A 13,208-nucleotide genomic window follows, 5' to 3' on the forward strand; every position below is an offset into this window, starting at 1 on the left:
AGAAAATTGAATATCGTATACATCTGTAGTTAGAAGTGCGTTTAGGACTACATACGAGATGATTATGGTAAATGATCAATGGGGAGATTAGTCTCCCAATGATCATCAGGGGGAATTGTAAATCTTAAAACTGCTCAGACTCTACCTTAGAAGATTTGGTTAAGCCATTCCCCTATTGTAACAATATAGGTACTTGGTCAGGAATCTATTGAGAACTTTAAAATTACTCCACCCTGCTCAGATAGTGCCTTAGGGGAAGATAAAGTTGTAAACTCCTGATGGAACAATGAAAAGTCCCTAACTCATAGTAAAGCTAGAACCTTAAGCTAGGTCTATTTTTAGATCTAATACAAAAGGGTGCTAAGTACCTATAAAGGTTAAATCACTTTAAGTGTTAATCACTAAAAGGTCAAGAAACTTACAAAAGGCAAGGTTAACAAAAGAGGTGTGAAGTTTTAGTATACTCAAAGAAGATGATAATAAAAGAAGATGTGAACTAAGAATGGTCAGTCCTGGGGAAAATGTCTACTGTGATTGGTAGATGTGAAAATTTAGGGGAGGTGACACAAGAGAAAATTTCTTTAAAAGGAAGGAGCTCAGGTGGATTTTTTGTAGTTGGAGTTCAGACTAGTTGGAGTTCATAGTTCAGTTTGGGAGTTTGCCGTGGTGGGACAAATCTTGTGGTGAGTTATTAAAGACTGACTAGTCTCTCTTAAGGCTCAGGCCTGGGCCATTTGGCCTAGACCCTTCATACTATGTTCACTTATTCTCTCTCTCTCTCCCTTTCCTTAATTCCTTCATTTGTATTAATTAAAATCTCCATAAAACCCAGCTGACTTGGGTATATTTCATACCATGGCGACCACTTATTTTTGATTAAAATCAAGACACTAAAATTATCTTTACAGTTTTGGCAATTCACAATCTTGAAAACCATATTTTTGTGGTCACAATTATGATATAGTCGTGGTAAGCTAATAATACTAATTATGAGGCTATAGGAAGTTGTATTAATTTATAATCAAGATTTTTTTGAGTATCAGGTTAGTGGGATTAATATTAAGGTTGGGAATAAAATTTTTAGCATTGTAAAAGATTAAGATTTTGAACATAGTCATTACCGTATGTGTATGAGATTGTTACAAGTAAAGCTAGACCAATTCCTGCTTCATAAGCAATAAATACTAGGAGAATAAGGGGTATTATTGAGGTAGAGAATATGTGGAAGTGAGAAATTAATAAGACAATTAGGATAAATAACGACAATATTATTCTTTCAACCATTTGGGTAGCATAGTAGATAGAGAGCCAAGCCTGGAATTGGGTTCAAATGTGGCCTTGGACACTTCATATCTAGTGTCACTTTACCCTGATTGCCTAGTTCATGCCACTCTTCTACTTTAGAATTGATATTAAGACAGAAAAGTAAGGGTTTAAAAAAAAAAAGAGATCTGACCACCTGGTTTGTTCAAGATTTGACTATGTAGTTAAGTGACCCTGGGCAAGTCACTTAGCCCCCATTGCCTAGCCCTTACCACTCTTCTGACTTGGATCAGTATTGATTCTAAGACTGAAGGAAATAAGTGTTAAAAAAAAAGATTCCACTATCAGGTTTACATGTTGTCTTTCCCATTAGGTTGTGAACTTTTCCAAGGAGCCAAGAAGACCTGAGTTCAAGTCCCAAGTCTTGTCCATATTGGCTGTGTGACTCTTGGTAAGTTTTTTAACTTCTTAGTGCCCAAGGCAGCTTTGAGATTATAAATTGCAGAGAAGTTGCCAGGCACCTGCACTGATAGAGGAATTTCCTCACAGAGGAGTTCCCTTTATGGCTAAAACCACAAGTCCAATTTCTTATTAGATTCTCAGTGCTACCAAATAAAGAATATCATGCAAAGGAAAAAACAAATCCTTAAATATATTTTTGCAACACTTTAGTAAATATGGGGTGGGGAAAAAGGAGAAGAGAGCAAGTATAGGAATAGATTATTATTGGTCTTGATGGGTAGAGACATGGATGGAGCCTATGAAGTAGTTAGTAATCACAGCAGGGTGGAAGTGGGCTTCTCATATTATTAAATATTATTCTTAGAAAGTCAAGATGTGTTTCTTCAAGAGAGCCTACAAAGTGATACTTTTTGTCCTTAAGGTATGGTTGGATAATACTTAGTGCAACAGGAGTAAGAGTAAGCATTATTAAAATGTAGATGGCACTAATGTGACTTGTAAATAGAAGATGGAAATTATTGGGAGACAGTAGGAAAACCATTGATTTGTATTACTTATTAACAAATCCCTGTTGCTGAAGTGTGTGCAGACAGGGAGCAGCCACATAGGTCTACACCTCCATTTTTCACTTATTCTTCCCTTTCATAACCATTCATTTACAATGGAGACCAAAGCCCATACATGTGGGCAGCCTACACTATGAGAAATCAGCATAGGAACCAGGGGCTGGTATATAGGAATCAGTGTCCTGGGGATAATTTTTACAAAGCAAGACTTTGTGCAAAAGTTAAAAAGGAGAAACCAAAATGTGGAGGATGCTATTTTGGGGGGTGGGTGGGGTAGGGAATAGTAATTTCTTAGCAAGGGACATTTTGGTATAATGAAAAGAGCTCTGGCTAGGCACAGAGATAGGAGAGACCTGGGTATAAAATCCCACTGTTGATACTTACTGATTCAACTTCCTTAAACCTCAGTTTCCTTATCTGTTAAATGGGGATAAAAAGAGCACCCACCTCACAGGGTTGTTACAAAGATCAAAATGAAGATCATGGATGTAAAGTGCTTTGGATATCTTAAACTCTTACATCAATATTAGCTATCATTATTATAATACTATGTGCCCCTCCAGCCCAAATTCCATAAGCTATTTCTACTTGTGCTATGCTCTTGGATAAGTAATTTGATCTCTACAGGCCTCAGTTTCCTCATCTGAAAAACAAGAAGATTGAATGTGATGAATTCTAAGTTTCTCTTCCAGCTCCAAGATCCTATGTTCCTACATGGGCAGGTAAAATCATTTAAATAAATGGGCAGGTAAAGTCTGGAAGCTCAAAATATAAAGTTCTGCATAATTCAATGCCTCTATTAAGAAGTAACTAATAACAAATTAATAAATAACACTCCCACCTAAAATAACTACTTAGAAACGTCAGATAGATATGACAGTGTTCATAAGCTCAGGAGGGGATGTCTTTGTGACATGCCACATACCCGAGGGAACAGATTCATCATCCATCCCCCAGGCCCCTGTTAATAATAATAGTAATTATAATAATGATATAGCTAGAGTTTATATAGAACTTTAAAGGTTTGCAAAACACCTTAACAAATGTTTTCTCATTTTATCCTTATAATAATCCTGTAGGGTAATTATTATCCTATTGCAGAGGAACCTGAGGCACTCACAAGTTAGTATCTTGCCCAGAGACACACGATGACTAAGTGTCTGAGGCTGGATTTGAACTTAGGTCTTAGCTCCATCCATTGTGATGGCTAAGCTGCCTCTGATTAAACACCAATTCAGGCCTTTTCTTGGAGAGAAAGAGAAATAAACTCAGCCTCTCTCTGGATCAGCAGGGGCAAGCAGAGTGACTGACTCCACATTTCTTAAAGCACGGAATGCCCAAATGTGCTTAGATCTGCAGAAATATATAGGACACAGACAATACTGAGACATATGCACATGTTGCAGTCTGGTCATTGTCCTCAGTTGAAGGAAATGAAATCTGCTCAACTTTGTGCTGGGAGCAGGTTTATTCCCAACAGAAAAATGATCTAAATGGAGCACTTACTCAGCAAGACGAAAAAGAGAAAAAATGCCAGAGAAGGGACTTTTTGGCTTGCCATTATTCTTAACTGGTCTATTAGTTTAAGACCCAGACCTGCACAGGTCTTGCAGGCTTGGCGGGCAGTCTTTTGTCTCCAATTTCATGCTTCTTCTCTTTGTTTCTAGTAGTAAATAAAGCATACAAATCTACAAAAGGACCGAGGAGGATATAATATAATGTATCAGATATTTTCTAGGTGCAGAGAGGGAGTTTTGTTCCACAGGTGTACCTTAAAGGAGAGGCTGGTCTTATGCCAGAAGTAGTGGAAGTAGAAAGAAAATGTGAATGTACCCTTAGAGCTTTTGGAAGAAAAGTGACCAGGGAGCCAGATGGGGCCCCCAAATGTTCTAATAATAATGGGGGAGCCTCCTCCCTTTCCCTAGACTCCATTCTCTCTTTCTCCCAATTCTTGACCCCAGTAACTGGAAGTAGGGGGAGTCCATGCTTCTCAGGTCTTTAATTCACAAAAAGGAAGAGAAGTTCCTGGCTCTCTGAGCCTGAGAGGAACATCTCTCTCTCTAACTGGGTTGAGTAAAATCCCAGTCACCCGTTTAAATCACCTTTAACAAAGGTCTTGAGTGTAACTAAAGGTAACAGTTGTGATTTATGCTTTTCCTAGTGGAACAATTTCCTTAATTCTTCCCTTAAGCCCCTGCTGCCCTTCCCTAGCCCAACAACTGTAGCATGGAGCCGGGGTGGCCCTGGGGTTCTTTAAGACTCTGGACCAAGGCTTGTCTGATGTTGTTGAATGCTAAATGCATTTCCTCAAAGCAACCTGATGACATATGGGGGTTTGGGATCCATCCTATCTTCAGCAATCTTATTTAAGTAAGTTAAGTAGACTTTTTTGGATTGGCCTTCTGCCATTCAGGGTTCCAAATGACCAACTTAAAACTGAACTTTTGGAACATAATAATTCTTTTGTAAGCTGGCTTAAGAGATAGCTTGTACTGAGATAAACTTTCTGCATTTCTCCACATTGACACTAGAGGCCAGGCTTAGTTCATATTTGAATGGCACCAATTCTTGGGGAAAATGATCCAACCTTGGTCATTACTTAGACAACTTCAGAAAGTGCAGCCACACTAAGGGGGCCATTTCCCCCAAATGTGTCTTTGCTACTTTTAAAGCCAATTTGAAGTTAAAAAAACAAACGACCCATTTATTTTGACCACATCCATTGGCTACCATTTTGCTGTTTGCAAATGTCATTGGACTTTTCAAAATGCTTCAACCTCAACCTATGCTTGAAGTCACCTGGTTGGGGGTCAATTCTACTGACTTAGTCTCTCCGTGCCTTACCCAATGACTATCTTCATGAGTCACTGTGATCAAACAACTCATCTCTTGGTGGTCACGTTTCTGAGATGCTCACTGGGTATGTGCTCTGCTGTTGTGCTCCAATGGAGTCTTGAAGAACCCCCAGGCCACCCTGACTCCATGCTACAGTTGTTGGGCTAGGGAAGGGCAGCAGGGGCTTAAGGGAAGAATTAAGGAAATTGTTCCACTAGGAAAAACATAAATTACAACTGTTACCTTTAGTTACACTCAAGACCTTTTACCCAAGAACTTCTCTTCCTTTTTGGGAATTGAAGGATGGGGAGGTATCTTCACAGCAGACCCATTTTGCTCTTTAGGAGCATCCGACTCTTTGTGAACCTATGGTCACAAATGGTCATACTGGAGGGAGTTACCATTTCCTTCTATGGTGGATTAAGGCAAACAGAGGCTAAATGACATGCCCAGGGTCACAGGGCTAGTAAGTGTCCGAGGCTGGATTTGAACTCAGATTTTACTTTATTTATGAGGTGACTATCTGCTTCCTAGGCAAATGAGTTACATGATTTCCCCTCAGAACTAATATCTGAGACTGGATTTGAACTCGTATGTTCTGACCTCCAGACCTGAGTAGCCACTGAGCTACAGAGCTGCCCCTTATACCTATTTTATAGATGAGGAAATAAACAGAAGGACTAAAAAGTCTTAAGTGGACTCTATCTAACCTGAACATACTGCTGATCTTTGTCACTTAGTCATACATTGCCTTGAACCATTATTGAACATTTTACAAGTGTATATCTTGAGAGGAATTGTGACTTGCTTGTGTGTGTGTGTGTGTGTGTGTGTGTGCGCGCACCATGCTATATCTCGCTCTGTGTTATATACTCGGCAGCCTGTTGATGGATCAATAAAAACTATTCTTCACATGCAACATCTCTCCATCACTGAATCTTTAAGTCAGAGATTCCCTGCTGTTGCGTCTCCTAGGGAATACGAGAGAAGCTTGTCAAGAGGGGCATCGAGGTAGCCCCATGGATGGAGAGTCAGGCCTAGAGTGGGAAGGTTCTGGGTTCAAAACTTCCCTCAGATACTTCTTAGCTCTGTGACTCTGGAAAAGTCACTTAATCCCAGTTGCCCTGCCCTTATTCTTTTTCTGCCTTGGAACCAATACTTGGTATTGATTTTAAAACAGAAGGTAAGGATTAAAAAAAAAAAAGAATATAGCAAATATTTGATAAATAACATTATCCTAATGAAATAAAATTAACAAAATTCTAGCTGTGTCCTTAGAAAAGAAAAACAAAATCTTTAGGTAAGTAGGGGGAATTGTTATGGAGTGAAGAAGACCTGAATTTAAATCTTGAACTGAAGAAGACTTGAGTTTAAATCTTGTAGCAGTCACTTACGAGCAGTGTGACCTTGGGAAAGTCATTTAACTTGCCTGCCTTGGTTTCCTTACCTGTAAGATGGGATAATAGTAGCACCTACTTCCTTGTATTGTAGTGAGACTCAAATGAGATAACAGATGTGAACTGATTTGCAAATATTAAAGTGCCATACTAGTGCTAGCTATTGTTACTATTATGCATACTCACAGTAAATGCTAAAATTTATCCTTTTTCTGATTGAACAGGGCATGTAGGAACATTTACTAACAAGCCAAAAGGTGGGTATTGAGACCAAAACAGTTTGATGACTCTAAGTGACCATCCACTATTAGACTTTATCAGGTCATCATCTTTTGGAGATTTTGAACAGATTCCAAATATCAGTAAGCAGAGAAACACTCCCAGATTCCCAATCACTAGATTTCTCTCTCCATCATTCAGCAGGGAAAGTGATCATTTTTGAGTAGAAGCCTGAAATTAAGGGCTTTGGGATCCCCAGGACCTGGCCCTTCTGAGCCAATCATTCACCCACCCAACAGATTGTGGGTTGTTTTACTGGGCTGAATAAATCAGACATCAAGTGCTCACTGAGAACTTTCCAAAATGATTCTATTTTGCTTTTGCACAAAGGGCTACAGAAGTACTTTCAATCACAACTGAATTCAGAAGACCTGATTTGTCTACTCAATTGTTGCATGACCTTGCGAAATTCCTATTTCCTCTTCTTTCTAGTAAGGCTAATAATACTTGCCTTTTGTTTTTTGTTTTTTTCAAATCTTAAATGATACAATGTTTGGGAAGTACTTTAAAATAATAAAGGGATATATTAATGTAAGCAATGATTATTAGAGTAGTTGAGCAAAGTCACTTTATCTTATTTGCCTCAGTTTCCTCATCTGTAAAATGAACTGGAGAAGGAAATGGCAAACCACTCCAGTGTTTTTGCCCAAAAATCTCAAATGGGGTCACAGAATCAGATGAGACTGAAACAACTGAACAACCACAAATAATAGAACTAGATGTGGAACACCCAGGTATTCAGGATCCTTTTCCATTTTTTTTTTAGGTTATTCCATAGTCATGTTCAGCGACATTTAAAACAACAACAACACACCACTAAGGAGAAAATAAGCAAAGCAGAAAACACTCAATCTGCTGCTGAGCTTACAACCCAGTTGGGTAGGCAATACATAGACACATATAACTAGAGAACAACTGCGAGATAATATGGCATAAAATATGGGTGTACAAGTGCTAGGGGAAAGGAGAGATGAGTGGGTGGAGTTATTTCAGGAAGTTTCTTGGAGGAGGAGAGTTTTGAGCTAGATCTAGAAGAGCTGGGAGGGTGTTCAAGGGAAAGGAATAAAGTGCTCGAGACCATAGATGGGAATGAGCAAGCTGTGTACAAATGATTCAAAGGAGACGTGGAAGAATTTGGCTCTGAACATGAGAAGGGCCACTGAATTAGTCTCACTGACAATTTCATGCCTTCTCACACTCTTCCCATCAGATCCTGGAATCACACTGCTAGAGGTCAGTTAGTCTAACCCCATTAGTCTATGGATGAAGAAACTGAGGCTGAGGGAGGGAAAGCAACTCCCCCAAAGTCATGCGGTTAATTAGTAACAAAGCCAGGACTAGAATCCAGATTTCATGGTTTCCAATTTAGTGTTCAGCCTATAATACCATATATGGCCTCTTTTTTCTCCCCCCCTCCCCCAGCAGGGGAAAAAGATGGCAAAAATTATTCTGATGGACTATAATAACAGTTGATGAAATAGTTGCTGGGCAGGGGGAGGGGGGATGACTTTGTTGTAGCAAAAGACTGAGAAGACAGTTGGGTTCAGGAGGGCCTCTCAAAGGCATTCTATTCCAAATCAAAGGAACAGTATTGTTTCAGCCAGATATGGTCTCAATCTATTTCCTTGCTACCCAGACCAGGCCAGGCACCCTTAAACAATCTTGGGGACTCTGATCTTTGCTATTAATTTGCTACCCACTATGGTATAGTGATGAACATCCCCACCTATCATGGAGGATGGAGTTTGATTCCCTAATGGCAGGGAGGTGAAGTAGATAGAATGTCAGGCATGGAGTCAAGAAGAAATGAATTCAAATCCAGCCTCAGACACTTATTGGCTGTGTGATTCTGGGCAAGTCACTTAACCCTAGTTACCTCAGTTTCCTCCTTTGTAAAATAAGTTGGAGGAGGAAATGGCAACCACTCTAGTATCTGCCAAATGCTAGGTTTATGTTTTGGGGATTTGGTTTTATAAGATCACTCACAAAAATGAATAATATAGAAAAAATAAACTAAATAAAAAATAAATGTTTATCCCTCTCCCAATAAAAAGAAAATCCCAAATGGGACTCCAAAGAGTTGGACACAACTGAAATGACTGAACAGCAATGGCTAACAACCTCCCACCTCTTGCTTCCCTCCCTTTCTCTGTATTAATCAATAATGAGACACATAGCAGATTATCAACAGTTTTTGCTTCCCATTCTCTTGCCCCCTCTATGCCCATGCCCTACTCCCCCCCTTCAATTGTGCCCTCTGGAATTCCTGTTCTAGAGTGAACAAATTTACCTTTCTCCTAGATCTTGTTTTCTCATATCACCTTCCATCTATTAGCCCTCCCTGAGACCCGGCTTTCCCTTAAGGACAGCGTCTCCAAGCATCCTCTCTAGCCCTGGCTCTGCCTTCTTTCCCCCTCTGACACAACAGTCCCAGAACAGGAATCAGAGTAATCTCCTCTGCCATTTCCAGATTTTTCCCTTCCCACATCACTCAGCATAACCTCTCCTTCATAGTCAAAATGTTTCCCATTCCGAAAACATGGTGGCAGTTGTATACAGTAGCCCCAAAGTCATTCCTCTTCCTTTCTCAACCGGACTCAGCATCTTCTTTTTCCCTCCAGCTACTCTACTTATACTAAGGAACTTCAGCATCCGCACTAAGCCTCCCTAAATCCCATGACCTGTTCCTTCACCCCAGCTGCACATGGAATAGTGGCACACTGGATCTGTTACTGAGTTCTTTAATTAGAAATTCTTATGTTCTTCTATCTGACCATAACCTCCTACTCTTCCATCTTTCCCAATGACTCACCTCTCCCAAACCTATTATTTGCCTTCATCCAGCCCTCCAGTCCCTCCATTCCACAGTACTTTCTCAAGCTATTCACTCTGTTCTTACTTCATTTTCTTCCTTTTCCAATCTTGACCCTGTAGTTAGCCATTTCAATTCCATATTGTCCTTTGCTCTTAAATCTTCCATCCTCTCTATCCATGCTTATCTCTAGCCAAACATCAGCCCTGCTTTATACTCACCATCTGTTTCCTCTGTTTCAATTCATGGGCTGCCAAATGGAAATCAGCTATTTTTGCTGATTCTGCTCTCTTTTTTTCTGACTCATTTCTTAACCCTTTGAAGTCTGGCTTCTCACCTCATAATTCAACTGAAATTGTTCTCTCCAAAGTTAACAAAATCTCTTAATGGCCAATTCTGATCTTCTACAGCTATGCTGACTGGGAACATTATAAATGCATGTTATCCAACTTGAACTGGGCTCTCACTTCAGGAAGGTAAATCCTTTTATTTCTTTTTGACTTCACTCTACACAGAAACTATTCCCCACATTTTCTTTTCTCTTACTTATTTTCTTCTCTATTGCCCCATCTCTGTTCCACCCTCTCTTAGGTAAGGACCTCCTATACTTTACAAAGAAAACTGATGCTATTTGATGATCCTTCTCCAATTTTCATCTCAAAAATAACCGTCAGTCTCCAATGCCATAGCCACAACCCTTTACATATGCATTTGATCCCATTTCCTCCATCTTCTCCAATGCAACTTCAATCACCCCTTCTCCTTTGAATCTTTAACCTGTCTATTACATAATAGTTCCTTCCCTACTGACTTTTAAATGTGACCATGTCTCCCCTATGTTTTAAAAAAAAATCCAAGCTAGACCCTACCATCTCTTCAAGATATAAACTATTTCCCTTTATCTTTCCTTTCTTCACCAAATGTTTTGAAATGCCTATACTCATTGACTCCCTCCACTCACCTCTCTTACTCATTAATCTACTCTTTGCAATCTAGGTTCCAACTCTTCACTCAATTGAAACGATTGTCTCCAAAGTTACCAATGATTTTTTAATGGCCAAGTCTGATGATCTTTTCTTGGTTCTTACCCTTCTCAAACTATCTGCTGCATTTAATATTTCTGGCCGTCTTTTCCTCCTGGATATCTTCTCCTGTCAGCTTTTTTGTAATACTTCTCCCTCTTGGTTCTCCTCTTACCTACCTGTTTGCTTCTTTTAGTTTCCTCTTTTGAGGGAACTACCATATTATGCTCCTTAACTGCGGGTATTCCCCAGTTATGTTCTAGCACCTCCTCTCTTTTCTTCTTTTGCCCCACATTTCTCTTTCTCTCCTCTCTTTCATCTTTTTCTTTTCTTCTTTTTCTTTTTCTTTAGGTTCAGTTGTTTTTATTTTTAAAATTTATTTATTTAATATATTTGATTCCCAGGTATCTCAGCCCCTTCCTCACTACATCATAGAAGGCATCACACAACAAAAGATATGTGTATATCTAATTTTTTTCTTGATCTTTGAAAGAACAGATTCTTTCATCCTTTGCCTTTGTATTTTCAGCACCTGGCACAATGCTTGGCACACAGTAAATGATAAAAGCTTACTCCCTGACTGAATTTCTGCTGCTACTTGGAAATCCCTAGCTCTGAGAGAGTGGGTTGGTGTTTGAAATGCAGGCCCACAAATAAATTCTGAGGATCCCTTTGGCACTGGCTTATTCCAAAATGCTAAAGTGAACCTGGGCCAAGGTTGAGAGTCCAGGTGTTGGCTTTCTGAAACAAAATCTTCAAAACTTCAAAAATTTAATTGATATTCACTAAGAGGAAGTGCTCCTGACCTTTTATAGTTCTAAACCCAGAAAAATTATAGCCGAATGACTGAATAGTTGAGTGGTTTTCTGAGGCAATTACTCTTAATTATTGGAAATATTTGTTGTTTGGAAGGAAAAAATGCCATTCTGCCATCATTATGGAAAAGGGTTGCTTTGTGTACAGAATCCCCTCTCCTCCTAGACAAATCGGCCTCACCTGGCTGTCTTTGGCTTGGGATGATTTATGTGAGAGGGAGTTAAGGAATGAGTAAATGACAAAGGTGGAAAGGAGTGTTTCATTCACAACATGCTCTAGTGGAATTTCAACCTGGTGACCCCAAGACTTCAAATTATCTCACCCTGGAACTTCCCTCAGTGGCTGGGCTCTCCTCTGCTTAGAGCATCTGACTATCCCTGTGGTCATTTCTACATGAAATAGCCCTCTTTAAGGCCAGCCCCACACTGACAATTCCTCTTGGGGCTTTTATTGTGGGGAAGGGTCCAAGATTGCCTTCATTCCTCCTTCTAGCTCTCTCTTTGTCCTCAGGGGAAACTCTATTTAACATTCCAGTAGAATTAAAGCTCTGCAGGGGCAAGAATTGTTTTGTAACTCCAGTGCCCAACACATAGTAGGCACTTAATTAATGTTTGGTAAATTAAATTGCTTTGGTCAGTTGTAAGCAAGGGGAAATGTAATGAAGGTTTAAAACTGAGCTACTCATTTTGGCAAGTCACATTTTGTGAGCTTATAGGCTAAAATAATTGTTCCAGATTTATGAGAAGGAGTAAGAGGGAAGCCGTGTAGCTTCTGGTTTAGCTTGCTAAGAATAGAACTGCAATAACAGATAATAAGATCAACCAAGTCACAGTCCCAAAGTAAATCGAGAGAATCACTAGAAGAATAGAATGTATGTAACCAGGTAAAAGAAAGGCAAGATATTGCTTGTCTCAGAACTACCAACCAAGATCAGATCTTGATTTGGGTTCCACTGATGACAGTCCTTAGAACATTCCTTATTAGAACATGACAAAAAAAATTAATTTAGAGGGAAAAAACCTCAACTGAAGTTGATATATGGACTTCAAATATTCTGTCACTGTGGCCATGAAATAAACCACTTTTATCGGGTTAGCCTGACTTGCTCAGGATGATCTGAGAAAAATGAATTACTGTGCACCTAATAATTGCTTTTTCTTTAAAGATATGATTTTAAAATAGTTAAAAAAACCCCAACAGATACTGAAAAGCCTTCAGGCTTGAATTATATTGTAAAAATTCCAAGAGAATGAATCAAAATGAGGTCATATGAAACTCTTGTCAGCATGATTATTTGAAAACTTGCAGGAAAAAGATACAAACTTAAAAAAAAATCACTTAGTCCCAGAGGCGAAATTAATCGTTCCATTCATAGCTTGCTCTGGACTTGTGTTGGTCTGTATGCATTTTGGGGTGGGAAAATTGGGCAAACAAGGTGAACTTGGTATTGAACTGGGTGTTTTAGCCAGAGCTTAATAATCACCTCAGTTCCTAATTTCTGCCATAAATATAAGCATAATATAGAAAAATGTAGTATTTGAAGTCAAGAAAGCTAGGTTTTAATAATACTAGATCCAAAAGCTTATGATTGGGTGAGAGGCACTACAGAATAGTGGGGCAGCTAGGAGGCCTGGAAGTTAGGAAGACCTGAGTTCAGATCTGGACTCAGATACTTATTAGTTATGTGACTATGGGCAAGTCGATTAACACTGTGCCTCAGTTTCATCATCTGTAAAATGAGCTGGAGAAGGAAATT

At 39.3% G+C, this 13,208-nt stretch overlaps 1 protein-coding gene across 2 annotated transcripts in view; it reads right to left on the reverse strand.

The window, feature by feature from the left end:
- SLC22A23 (solute carrier family 22 member 23) overlaps positions 1-13,208 on the reverse strand; it is a 277,033-nt gene that overhangs the window by 6,063 nt on the left and 257,762 nt on the right. The gene's annotated exons all lie outside the window — the stretch shown is intronic.

The sequence above is a fragment of the Monodelphis domestica genome, chromosome 3 (genome assembly GCF_027887165.1).
Source record: "Monodelphis domestica isolate mMonDom1 chromosome 3, mMonDom1.pri, whole genome shotgun sequence".
Taxonomy (NCBI): domain Eukaryota; kingdom Metazoa; phylum Chordata; class Mammalia; order Didelphimorphia; family Didelphidae; genus Monodelphis; species Monodelphis domestica.